The 13534-nt window shown below is 40.6% G+C and overlaps 1 non-coding gene across 1 annotated transcript; it reads left to right on the top strand.

Moving 5' to 3' along the window:
- The first annotated feature begins 6049 nt into the window (after positions 1 to 6049).
- Positions 6050 to 6157, top strand: LOC148577799 (small nucleolar RNA R71). The gene has a single exon (XR_015904179.1). It is a non-coding gene; the product is annotated as a small nucleolar RNA R71 (small nucleolar RNA).
- The last annotated feature ends 7377 nt before the right edge of the window (positions 6158 to 13534 follow it).

Here is a 13534-nt window from a genome sequence, read left to right as displayed (position 1 = left end):
TTTATTAAGAAAATAACTATGAACTAGAAATTAAACTATTGTTTAAGTAGTTTCCCTGATTGGTTGGAGCTAGTGACTAGTCATGCTGAGGTAGAAATGTGCTTTTAATGAAGTTTTTGGTAGAACACCAAACTTTGAATCTCACATTCACCCTTGAATTGTTTTGGTGTGCAACACCAAACTTAGCTCCTTGCAATACAGATAAATCTACTTAACTCTTTTATTGAAATAACTACAAAAGAAAAACTACCTTTGGTTGGGTTGCCTCCCAACAAACGCTCGTTTACTGTCATTAGCTTGACATGCTGTTCCTGACTTTCTTCCTCTTCCTCCAGTTTGTTAAGAGGAATGACTTCAAGTGGATAAAGGAGCTAGTTAGTGCCCCTTGTTGTGAATGCCTCTTTCCAGCAAGCTTTCCCTTGTGATTGGCTTGAGTGAACTTGCTTGTTGGCTCAGGAGTTGGATTGTTCTTCGACCTTCTCTTCTTCATGGATATGGTCCTTTGTTTCTCGGTCACAATCCTCATTTTGGTGCTTGTTTCTACTGCCTTCACATCCTTGATCTCAGAACTTGGTTGTTGTTGGACAGTTGGAGTATCCTGTTCATCAAAAGCTTCCTGAATTTGTGGTTCAATGAACCCTTCCTCTTTGCAACTCTCTGTTTCATTGGAGTGTGATCTCCCTTGATTGACTTTCTCCCTTTCTTGTTCTTCTGATTCCTCCCTTGGGTTTGCCATGGTATCACTAGAAGAATTGTGGGTAGGGATTTGCTTTGATAGATATCCAATTTGTGCTTCTAGCTTTTGAATGGCAGCACCTTGATTTTGTAAGTTGGATATCACTTCTTCCTTAAAGCTTTTCAAATCAGCCACATCTCTGCCCATAGTTGCAAGCATTCCTTCTATCCTGGTTAACTGATCATGAAGTGATTGGTTCGGATTGGGTTGATGAGGTTGATTATCTTGGCTGTGATATGGTGGCTGGGAGTATGTGTTTTGTGTGGGCTGATAGAGTCTTTGGTTGGAGTGTTGGTAGTGGTATGACTCTTGTGTGTAGTGGAATGAGTCTTGTGGATAGTGAAATGAATTGTATGAATTTGAGAAGGAATTTTGTGCTGAGAAATGCTCAAGTGATGAAGAATTTGGATATGTAAAACTAGGAGGTGAGGTTGGATAATTCAGAGGTGATGGCTCTTGATGAATGGGGTGTGAATAAGTGAAATCTCTTTGGTTTTGATCTTCCCAGCCACAACTTGAGTAGTGATCAAATTCACCAAAACATGGACCATTTTGTGGCTCTGGGAAGTACCCCGTTTCCTGTTCCTGATACTCCCACCCACCATGAGCATAATAACATGAATCATTCTGTGGTGGTGGAGAGTTTCTCATGAATTTTGATTGACCAAAAGATGATGGATACTCCTTTCTTTTTTGCAATGTGCTCAGTCTCAAACAATACTCATCCAAAGATAGTGGAAATTCCATAGTGAGGCAATATCACAAACAGCTAGTGGTTAGTATGCTAACAAGTGAATAAGCAAAGAAAACAAATTAAAATTTGCAGAAATTAGCAGTAATAAACTGAAACAAAAACTATTAACAAAAGAAAAGAAAAATTGCTCAATCTAGTAAACTTCCAATTGGAGAATTGTCAATCGAAAACCAATCCCCGGCAACGGCGCCATAAACTTGATGCGCATAAACTTGTTATGCTACGATTTAGGAAATTGCACGATCGGCAAAATTCCTTCCGGCAAGTGCACCGGTTATCGTCAAGTAAAAACTCACAGTAGAGTGAGGTCGAATCCCACAAGGATTGGTTGAGTGAGCAATTCGGATTAGAAGTATGTTCTAGTTGAGCGGAATCAAAATTTAGATGAGAATTGCGGAATGTAAAATTGCATGAATTAAAGAGCGAGAAGCTAAATTGCTGAAATTAAAAGGGATGGGGTGATTGCATGAATTTAATTGCAGAATGTAAAGAGAAAGTGGTAGATCAGAAATGGGGAATTCATTGGGTGTTAGGAGATATTGAGATCTCCGAATCAAAACATTTTTATTCCTTCCTCAACCAATGCATTCATTGAATTTTGCTTGGCAATCTTATATGATTGGATCCCAATCCCTTGGCTCACCAATTCTCTCTAAAAACGAACAAATTCCCAATCCCTTGGTTTAAATGTTCATAAGAAGAGATGATGCTCGATCACTGATTATACCACACAGTTTCATGAACCACAATTTGGTAGGATTACATGTCACAATATCCATCCAAACCCCAATCCAATTCACTGTGAGAAAGCTTCTCTAGCATGAATCCTCCATTCCTTTCCCAAGGTTCCGAAGGATTCCAATTATGGGTAGTTTCTTTCCCAAGACAACTACCCAATGGAATTAGATCGAGAAGCTTTCTAACAAAATTCAAGAGAAAAGATTGAAGAAGAAGATAAAACTATTATTGATTCATTGAATTACAATAGAGCTCCCTAACCCAATGAAAGGGGTTTAGTGAGTCATAGCTCTGAATTCAATTACAAAACTAAAAGAAAATGATCCCCAGTTCTCTCTGTGTCCAAACTTCCCCCTCAGGGGCTGGATTCCCCCTCAATCCCCCCGTCTCAAATGCAGAAACTAAGGCCTTTAAATAGGCTCCCTAAATTACAAAATGAAAATGAAATTCAAAGCAAATTACAATCAAATGAAAATAAACTATTCTAGATGATTCTTGTGGCCTTGATTTGGTGTTGTTGATGGGCCTTGCTTGCTTGAAGAGTAGAGTGACATAATTGATCCAAAAAGGATAATGATCCATTAAACTACACTCAAACGTTGCACCCCCCTTTCTTGAGTCGTCACTTTGTTCTCTTGTCAACCTTGCCAATTTGATGCCAAATATAGACTATTATACCTCGTTGGAAAGCTATGGATGTCAGCTTTCTAACGCAACTGGAAGCACCTCATTTGGAGTTCTACAACTCGAGTTATACTCCATGGAAGGTGAAGAGGTCAGCTGGCCTGATTGCATGTTGGTACTATGCTCTTCTATGCACATTACGGGGCTGTTTTCTCCCTCAATTTTTAGTATCCACCATGCATGCCATATATGCTTGGAAAGCTCTAGATGTCTTCTTTCCAATGCATTTTGAATCACCTAATTTGGAGTTTTGTAGCTCAAGTTATTTATGTTTGAAGAAGGCATGGTCAAGCTGTTCCATATAACACGTTTAAGCTCCAGTTTAAGCTTAAACTGGAGCTTAAACGCTGGCACTCCCTGGAGGCACAAGCTCGAGCACGTTTAAGCTTCAGTTTAAGGTTAAACTGAAGCTTAAACATGGAAATGAGAAAGCAACCCTGGAGGAGAAAAAATAGTCGAACACGTTTAAGCTCCAGTTTAAGGTTAAACTGGAGCTTAAACGTGGAAATGCTCCCTGGTGCATTTCTAATTCTGGCGTTTAACTTCCAGTTTAAGGTTAAACTGGAGGTTAAACGCCACTTTCAGCATTTCCTTAACTCTCATGGTTTTGGCGTTTAAGCTCCAGTTTAAGCTTAAACTGGAACTTAAACTCCACATGTGATATTCAAGCTTCCTTTATTGATTTTGTTGCTTCCTTGCCTAGCCTCTTCTTCCCTGAAATCATCCAAACAACTGCATCAAAGTCTTGCAAAATTTCATGAGAAATCTTTCATTCATAGCATTCAAGGAATATAACTAAAAACTCATGGAATTTGCATCAAAATCTTCATGTTTGAATGATTTAAGACAAGCATGACTATTTGGCCCAACTGATTACTTAAGGCTCAAGAAAATGCATAAAACAACTAAAAATAACAGAAAAATGCTAGTGAAACTAGCCTAAGATGCCTTGGCATCAGGATCCTGTGGGGTCCACAGATCCTGAGTGGATCCTGTGGGGTCCACAGATCCTGAGGTGTTCAAGGAATTACATCCCTGCACCCATTAGGAATGTAAAAATGCCTTTGTATCCAACTCTGGGCGTTCAGCGCCAGGTTGGTGGCCATTTTGGGCGTTCAACGCCCATTTGTGTGCCATTTCTGGCGTTGAACGCCAGAACCATGCCTGTTCTGGCGTTCAGCGCCCAGAAGCTGCCCATTTTGGGCGTTCAGCGCCAGAACCATGCTCTGTTCTGGCGCTGAACGCCAGACAGATGCTCCTCCAGGGTGTGATTTTTCTTCTGCTGTTTTAGATTTCGTTTTCAATTTTTTTATTTATTTTGTGACTCCACATGATCATGACCCTAAGAAAATATGAAAAACAATGAAAATAAGAATTAGATAAACATTGGGTTGCCTCCCAACAAGCGCTTCTTTAATGTCAATAGCTTGACAGTGGGCTCTCATGGAGCCTCACAGATGTGCAGAGCTTTGTTGAAACTCTCCAACACCAAACTTAGAGTTTGGATATGGGAGTTCAACACCAAACTTAGAGTTTGGTTGTGGCCTCCCAACACCAAACTTAGAGTTTGACTGTGGGGGCTCTGGTTGACTCTGCTTGGAGAGAAGCTTTTCCTGCTTCCTCTCCATGGTTGTAGAGGGAGATCCTTGAGTTTTGAATACAAGGGAGTTCTCATTCCATTGAAGGACTATTTCACCTCTGTCAACATCAATCAAAGCTCTTGCTGTGGCCAGGAAAGGTCTTCCTAGGATGATGGATTCATCCTCTTCCTTTCCAGTGTCCAGGACTATGAAATTAGTAGGTATGTAAAGGCCCTCAACCTTTACTAATACATCTTCTACTTGTCCATAAGCCTGTCTTCTTGAGCTGTCTGCCATCTCTAGTGAGATTTTAGCAGCTTGCACCCCATAGATTCCCAATTTCTCTATTACAGAGAGGGGCATGAGGTTTATTCCTGAACCAAGGTCACACAGAGCCTTAAAGATCATGGTGCCTATGGTACAGGGTATTATGAACTTTCCAGGATCCTGTCTCTTCTGAGGCAATGTCAGTTGATCCAGATCACTTAGTTCATTGATGAACAAGGGAGGTTCAACTTCCCAAGCATCAATGCCAAATAATTTGGCATTCAGCTTCATGATTGCACCAAGAAACTTGGCAGTTTGCTCTTCAGTAACATCCTCATTCTCTTCAGAAGAAGAATATTCATCAGAGCTCATGAAGGGCATAAGGAGGTCCAATGGAATCTCTATGGTCTCTAGATGAGCCTCAGAGTCCTTTGGTTTCCCAAAGGGAAGCTCCTTATTGATCACTGGACGTCCCAGGAGGTCTTCCTCCTTGGGATTCACGTCCTCTCCTCTCCTCACAGGTTCGGCCATGGCACTTATGTCAATGGCCTTGCACTCTCCTTTTGGATTCTCTTCTGTATTGCTTGGGAGAGTACTAGGAGGGATTTCAGTGATCCTTTTACTCAGCTGGCCCACTTGTGCTTCCAAATTTCTAATGGAAGACCTTGTTTCATTCATGAAACTTACAGTGGCCTTAGATAGATCAGAGACTAGATTTGCTAAATTAGAAGCATTTTGTTCAGAGTTCTCTGTCTGTTGCTGAGTTGATGATGGAAAAGGCTTGCTATTGCTAAACCTGTTTCTTCCACCATTATTAAAGCCTTGTTGAGGCTTTTGATCCTTCCTTGAGAAATTTGGATGATTTCTCCATGTTGAGTTATAGGTGTTTCCATAAGGTTCACCTAAGTAATTTACCTCTGCTATTGCAGGGTTCTCAGGATCATAAGCTTCTTCTTCAGGAGAAGCCTCTTGAGTACTATTGGATGCAGCTTGCATTCCATGCAGACTCTGAGAGATCATATTGACTTGCTGAGTCAATATTTTATTCTGAGCCAATATGGCATTCAGAGTATCAACCTCAAGAACTCCCTTCTTCATAGGCGTCCCATTATTCACAGGATTTCTTTCAGAAGTGTACATGAACTGGTTATTAGCAACCATGTCAATGAGTTCTTGAGCTTCTGCAGGCATTTTCTTTAGGTGAATGGATCCACCTGCAGAAGTGTCCAGTGACATCTTTGATAGCTCAGATAAACCATCATAGAATATATCCAGGATGGTCCATTCTGAAAGCATGTCAGAAGGACACTTTTTGGTCAACTGTTTGTATCTTTCCCAAGCTTCATAGAGAGATTCACCTTCTTTCTGTCTGAAGGTTTGAACATCAGCTCTAAGCTTGCTCAGCTTTTGAGGAGGAAAGTACTTGGCTAAGAAAGCCGTGACCAGCTTATCCCAAGAGTTCAGGCTGTCTTTGGGTTGAGAATCCAACCATAATCTAGCTCTGTCTCTTACAGCAAAAGGGAAAAGCATGAGCCTGTAGACTTCAGGATCTACTCCATTAGTCTTTACAGTATCACATATCTGCAAGAATTCAGTTAAGAACTGAAAAGGATCTTCAGATGGAAGTCCATGAAACTTGCAGTTCTGCTGCATCAGAGAAACTAATTGAGGTTTCAGCTCAAAGTTGTTTGCTCCAATGGCAGGAATGGAGATGCTTCTTCCATGTAAATTGGAATTAGGTGCAGTAAAGTCACCAAGCATCTTCCTTACATTATTATTATTTTCGGCTGCCATCTCCTCTGCCTGTTCGAAAATTTCTGAAAGGTTATCTCTAGATTGTTGTATTTTAGCTTCTCTTAATTTTCTCTTCAGAGTCCTTTCAGGTTCTGGATCTGCTTCCACAAGAATGCTCTTATCCTTGCTCCTGCTCATATGACAAGGAAGAATGGACAGAAAAATAATAATAATAATAGAGATCCTTTATACCACAGTATAGGGATCCCTTTGTGAGTGGAAGAAAAGAGGGGGAGACAAAGCACGCGATGTAAAAGAAGAAATGCAACTGTACGAATGGAAGAGATGTGAGATGAGATGTTAGGATATGAATGAATAAATAGAATGAGATGGGGGAGGAATAATTTTCGAAAATTATTTTGAAAAAGGGTTAGTGATTTTTGAAAATTGGTTTTTTGAAAATTGTTAGTATTTTTTTCGAAAATTTTTTTTTTAAATAAAAATAAAAATAAAAATAATTAGTAAATAAAAAAGAAATTTTTGAAAAAGGGGGAGGTATTTTCGAAAATTAGAAAGGGAGAATTAGTTAGGTGGTTTTGAAAAAGTTAAGAAATAAACAAAAAGTTAGTTAGTTAGTTGAAACAAATTTTGAAAACCAATTTTGAGAAGATAAGTAGTTAGGAGGTTAGGAAAGATATTTTGAAAAGATATTTGAAAAAGATAAGATGAGAAGATATTTTTGAAAAGATATGATAGAAATTAGTTTTGAAAAAGATTTGATTTTTAAAATCACAATTAATGACTTGATTCATAAGAAATCACAAGATATGATTCTAGAACTTAAAGTTTGAATCTTTCTTAACAAGCAAGTAACAAACTTCAAATTTTTGAATCAAAACATTAATTGATTATGTTATTTTCGAAAATATAAAATAAGAAAAAGATTTTTGAAAAATATTTTTGGAATTTTCGAAAATAACTAAGAATTTTGAAAATTTCCGACATGATCGAGAACCGACAGATGATTAGCCGTGCGGTGACAGCGCATTTGGAACATTTTCACTGAGAGGATGGAAAGTAGCCATTGACAACGATGATGCCCAACATAGAGCTTGCCATGGAAGGGGCTTTGCGTGCATGAAGAAGAAGATAGTAGGAAAGCAGAGATTCAAAAGACAAAGCATCTCCAAAACCTCAACCTATTCTTCATTACTGCATAACAAGTATTTATTTCATGTTCTTTTACTTTTTACAATTAAATCTGAGAATTATTGATATCCTGACTAAGAGTTACAAGATAACCATAGCTTGCTTCAAGCCGACAATCTCCGTGGGATCGACCCTTACTCACGTAAGGTATTACTTGGACGACCCAGTGCACTTGTTGGTTAGTTGTGCGGAATTGCAACAGTGTGATTGTGATTTCGTGCACCATAGCCTCAAGGAATTGATCACTCTTCTTGGCAACAACCTCCAGTTACGTATATGTATAATTCCCATCCTAATACATGTCAATTCAATGGCTATGGTGACTCTTTTTGTGACAATCAATTACCTCCATCATATGCCTATGAATCTTATCCTCAACATGAACCTCAACCATACTCACAAGATTTTCTTTACCAAACACCTTCATATGACCCTTATCCATCATATAACCAATCACTCCTACATCATCCTTATGACCATTATGAGCAAGAACCTTTAGAACTACCACAATCCCATCATGATTACTACCGACAACCACCTTGACACACACCATCTCCATATCCTTACCAAGAAGAACCACCTTCCTACTAAGAACCCTTTCTCCAAGGTGATGAACCCTCTTATCCACCCCAAGCCCCAATGGATGATTCTCTCACTTTGCTACTTCAAGGACAAGCGGATATGTAAAGGAACACACTAGAGTTTGTAACTAACCTGACCAAGGTAGTGCATACTTTTGCCTACCAATGCTTGAACACTCAAGGTGCTTCCGTAGCCACATGTGAAGGATCAAAAGAAGAGCAAAGCATACAGAAGAGATTGGAAAATCCAGTGGAGAAGGGGGAGCTGGGTTTTGTATTGGAACAATTGGAGAAACCTATGATTGTCGAAGAAAAAGAAGAAGTGGTTGAAGATTTGGGAGATGCGAAACCACCATGGGAGTCTCAACAACCTCCCATGCGTATCAAGATTGAAGAACATGAGGAGGTTGATCAAGAGATGGATTCAATCATCAATGAATTTTTATCTAAAATTGAATCCTCTCCCATGGAATATGGAATTGAAGCTATGGAAGACAACTCAATGCCAAATGATATTGGTGACCTCGTTGAAGACTCCTCCATTGGATGTGAAGTTGATATTGAAGTAGATTTCACACAACCTCTAAAGTTTGATTTGATTAAGGATGATGAGGATTTGGAATAAGTTGACAAGCAAGAAGAAATTGAAAGAAGTTGTCAAGAGGTGGAAACAACCAACGAAGAGCATAAGGGAATAGTGCTTGAAGAACCATTGAAGATGCCCCTTCCTAAGTCACCATCCAACACAACATTCAAGTGGGTGAAATTCTTACCCTTAAGCTTCACTTTCTCACTTGAATACGGCTTGATTGAAATGGATGGGCAACTTAGAGCTCTTTATGGAGTTAATGGTAAGAGGGAGTTGTGTAGGGGTTGGAAGTTTGGCATTAGGCTCATTAAGGTCGAAGCTTCAAGGTGTAAGCACCATGATTGGATGAATGCAAATTTGTGTGGGTCTAAGAAGAAGGTCTGGTATGCTAAGGAGAATTCTACGTGTCAACCACCCGGATGGATGAACTATGGCAATCAACTTGAGGACGGGTGCGAAAATAAGATATGGGATCCCTGATCGCACTTTGAAGTCCAACTTTGGGAACTCCTATCTTGCGTAGAACTTCACCCAAGCTTGATGAAGATGGTTGGAATTTCTGTCAACCATTTGAGGAGCAAGGATCCTTGAAGATTCAAAGATGAGTACAAACACAAGCCACCTTGATGAGGAGTCTCCCAAATGTCCAACTTTAGGGACTTAAACTCAAAGTACTAGGTAGGAGACACCCTACCATGGTAAACTCTTTCCATTCTCTCATAGATTTGGCTAATAAGTGATTTGAGTTACCATTGTAGGTAGTTTTCCTCTTCAAATAATCTTAATTTAATGCTTTGGTTATTAGTTGCTTGAAGTGAAAGTTATGTTTGTTTTGCATTTGACATTTATCAAAAACCATAATTTGGCATTTTAGTTGGTTTTGAGTTGTAGACAGTGTTAGGAAGAGTTTAAGCTATTTTTGTATTTCAAAAAAAAAGGGGGGGGAGGGCAGGCACGCGTACGCGTACACATCGATAGGTGGGCGAAGATCCATACATCTGACCCGAGAGTTATGCGAACATGGTGCAAACACTGGGTGTGTGGCACAAGCTTCCATCCACGTATAAGCGTAGATGCGTTAACACAGCACCCATACTTTTACCCGAGAGTTGCGCGAATGTGGTGCAAATACTGTGCTTCTAGTGCAAGTCTCATTCCATAAGCACGCATACAGCACGCGTACGCGTCGACGCGCACTCTCTCCATCCACGCCTAAGTGTACATGACGCTTACGCGTCCATTATCTTTCCACCCACCCACGCGCACGCGTATAGGACGCGTACGCGTGGATTCAAAATCATAACCCCCAAGGACGCGGAAACCCTAGCCATTAGCGTCCAACACTCACCCAATGTTCAGTTCTCTCTTCGTCTCCCCATCCTCCATTCCCCTCATAACCACCGCTCCCAAAGTTGCAGACCCCATCGCCACCATCGCTGTCGGCTACTCTTCCGGCGACTAACCGCCGCCATCCCCCCTTCTTTTCCCCCTCCCTTCTCTTCCTCGCCCCCTCTTTCCTTCTTCGCTCGTTTTCTCTTCCCTGTCACCTAGCTCTGCCACGGCCTCAATTCCCGCCGATCTACCTCCTTTCAACCACCACCAGTCATCACTACCAATACCTTTTCTTCCTTTTTCTCCCTTTCTCATCACTGCATTTCTTCCCTTTCTTCTCTGTGCTACTCTCTACTCACCCTGCTCTCTGACACTCTCTCTGCACCACCGTAAGTCGTCGAGTCGCCGCCATCTGGGCAGCCCTGTACTTTCTCCTCCCTTCCCTTCCATTTTTCGGTTGCCTCCTCTGCTCTCCCTTCAGGTTCCCCTGCCTCACCACTGCTCTGTTTGCTGTCTTTTTAATTAATTGTGTTTGTTAATGTTAGTTAGATTAGTTGATCAATTCTGTTTGTTAGGTTAGATAGAAATGTATGTGGTTAGGTAGCTAGGTTGTGCTTAGAGGATTCTAAGCCTGATAAATGCTCCATTCTTGATTATCCGATACAGATGAATGTAATTTGCTTTGCTAAATGATGTTGGTATGATGTTCTGTGCATTCTTGTTACTGCTGTGCTAATTTCTGTTTCACGTGCTTTGTTTCACTGCTGCCTTGCTGATATCAATTGTGCCTCCTACTTGTATATGCAATCCTAGCTTATAGGCTTGTTTAGTGCATTTTGGATTCATATGCTCTGTTTTTACTGCTGATTGCTATCTGGGAACATCCAATTTACTGCCGGAATGCTACCAAAATTTCTTGTATTGTTCTTAAACTTGCACCCTAGGAATTGACCTTGACACCTTTGAGTTTGAGATTTACTCGATTTACACCAGGTTCCATTCATAGGTTACTTTGGTCGGCATTTCCATTTTTGTTTGGGTCCCCATTAATACGTATTAGAAAAAGTCAGTTCAAGGAGTTATTTGTCGAATTTCTGTGTCAAACATTTCACATTTAAATTTGAACCTAGTGACCTTGTGCATTGTTGATGCCTTGCTTCCCAATGTATGCTTTTATGCAAATTCATATTTCATCATCAATGACTTGCATCACACTCATGATTGTGATCATGCTTGTTCTTTATATACCTCTTGAGCTTCTTGTGGTGAAGTCCAATAATTGTCATGCCATTGATTTCTAACCTAGTTTTCTAACTTCTAACTTTGTTAACTCTCTAATTCTTTTTTCTTAGTTTTCACATTAACTCTTCTATATTCTTTGAGGCATGAAGACTATTGTGGCTTAACAAACAAGCATTCTGTTATTGTTGCATGATTTCTTGGATTGCATTTTGAATTGAATTCTACATTTTGTTTGCTTGCATTCCAAGTCTTCATCTTTGTGACTCACGTCATGATTACATGTCAATCTTCTTATTTTCTGTATGTGCTCACTTCCTTGCTTTCTATTCCTCTACTTGGCTTAATTGTTTATATCCTGTCATATCTATTTTCAGGATGTCTGATAGAGGGAAAGCAAAGGTTACTGTTTATATCCTGGGTCGAGCTACCCGACCCAGGATGTTTAGCGACAAAGCGACCGACCTCAACAGATCCGACTATCCGACTTCTTCTCAAAGAACTCGGCCAAACTGCCAGGAAAGCCCAGTAAAGAGCCCAAATAGAGGAACACGACCCAAATCCAAAGGCAGTCCAAGCCTATAGAGATAAAGGCGGTTCCCTTGAAAATAAGCTGACCTCACCCAAAGATAAGATAAGATAAGATAAAGATAACTAACTTATCTTATCTAAAAAGGTCAGCCCACGCTATTTTAAATACACTGGAGCACCCAGGTATAAGTCATACTCAGATTCTACTAAAAACCTGCTTAATACCCTTGCTAACTTAAGCATCAGAGTCCCGTGTAGGTACCCCCACCCTCCGGTGACGAAGGATCAGCAGCATAGCCAGTCCACAAGTCGTATACAACAGCTCTGGCCGCCACTCACCAGCCAGACACGTCATCTCCGACCAGTATAGAAGATCTCGTCCGAGATCGACCTACAGTTTCAGGTAACCCTCGGAACATTGGCGCCGTTGCCGGGGAACTTGGAAGTCATCCCATCACCATGGCGAACGACCATAACAACGACCACGATTCAGATCTAGAGGATAGAACACCGCACAAAAATGCGGGCAATACACTGAAAGATACCTCGGAATCTAACGGGGACAAAAACTCATCAAATCCGGGAGTGATAGAAGTGCTTCAAGATTATTTAAAGCAACTTGAAAAAGAAAACCAGCATCAACGAGAAGTTGGGAAAGATCTACCAAAGGAGGTAAGGTGACACTGAGAATTAGAAGACAAACTTCTAAAACTTGAAACTGATCTCAAAGCCAAAGCTACTCGATCCACTCCTGAGGACAACTCTCGCAAGGATCAAGATCCATTCACTAGGGAGATCATGAGGACCAAAATCCCTAAAGACTTCAAACTTCTAAATATGGCTTTGTACGATGGCACTACAGATTTCAACCATTACCTCAGCAATTTCAGAAGTAGAATGTACCTCACTGACGCCTCAGATGCAGTTCGCTGCAAAGCTTTCCCAACAACTATCACAAAGACAGCAATTAGATGGTTCGACAACCTACCTCCGAAGTCCATCTCAAGCTTTGACGACTTAGCCAAAAAGTTCCTGGCCAGATTCTCCATCCAAAAAGATAAGGCTAAGCACACCCCCAGTCTATTAGGAATCAAGCAAGGAGATCGGGAAAGTCTTCGTAACTACATGGAAATATTCAACAAAACATGCCTAGACATACAAAGCCTACCGACAGAGGCTGCCATCATGGGCCTCATTAATGGCCTACGAGAGGGACCTTTTAGCCAATCTATATCAAAGAAGTATCCCACATCTCTGGATGAAGTGCAAGAACGAGCGGAGAAATATATCAACATGGAAGAAAATTCTCGACTAGGAGAAACCTCAAAATCTGGATTCACCTACCGAGAAAAAGATAAAGAGTCCAAAAAGAAGGAAGATCGACAAGGGGAAAAATTAAAAAATATCATAATTACACCCCTCTTCAGGTGTCCCTTGTGGATGTTTACAAAGAAGTCTGCCACACAGAAAAAATACCCCCAGCTCGACCACTCAAAGGCAAAAGGGGAAGAGGAAACCGGAATGAATATTGTGAATACCATCGAGTCCGTGGGCACTCCA

This window comes from Arachis ipaensis, chromosome B1 (genome assembly GCF_059453495.1).
Source record: "Arachis ipaensis isolate K30076 ecotype BB chromosome B1, ASM5945349v1, whole genome shotgun sequence".
NCBI classification, from domain to species: domain Eukaryota; kingdom Viridiplantae; phylum Streptophyta; class Magnoliopsida; order Fabales; family Fabaceae; genus Arachis; species Arachis ipaensis.
The sequence above is the reverse complement of the archived record's forward strand: the minus strand, read 5'-3'. Positions and strand labels throughout refer to the sequence as shown.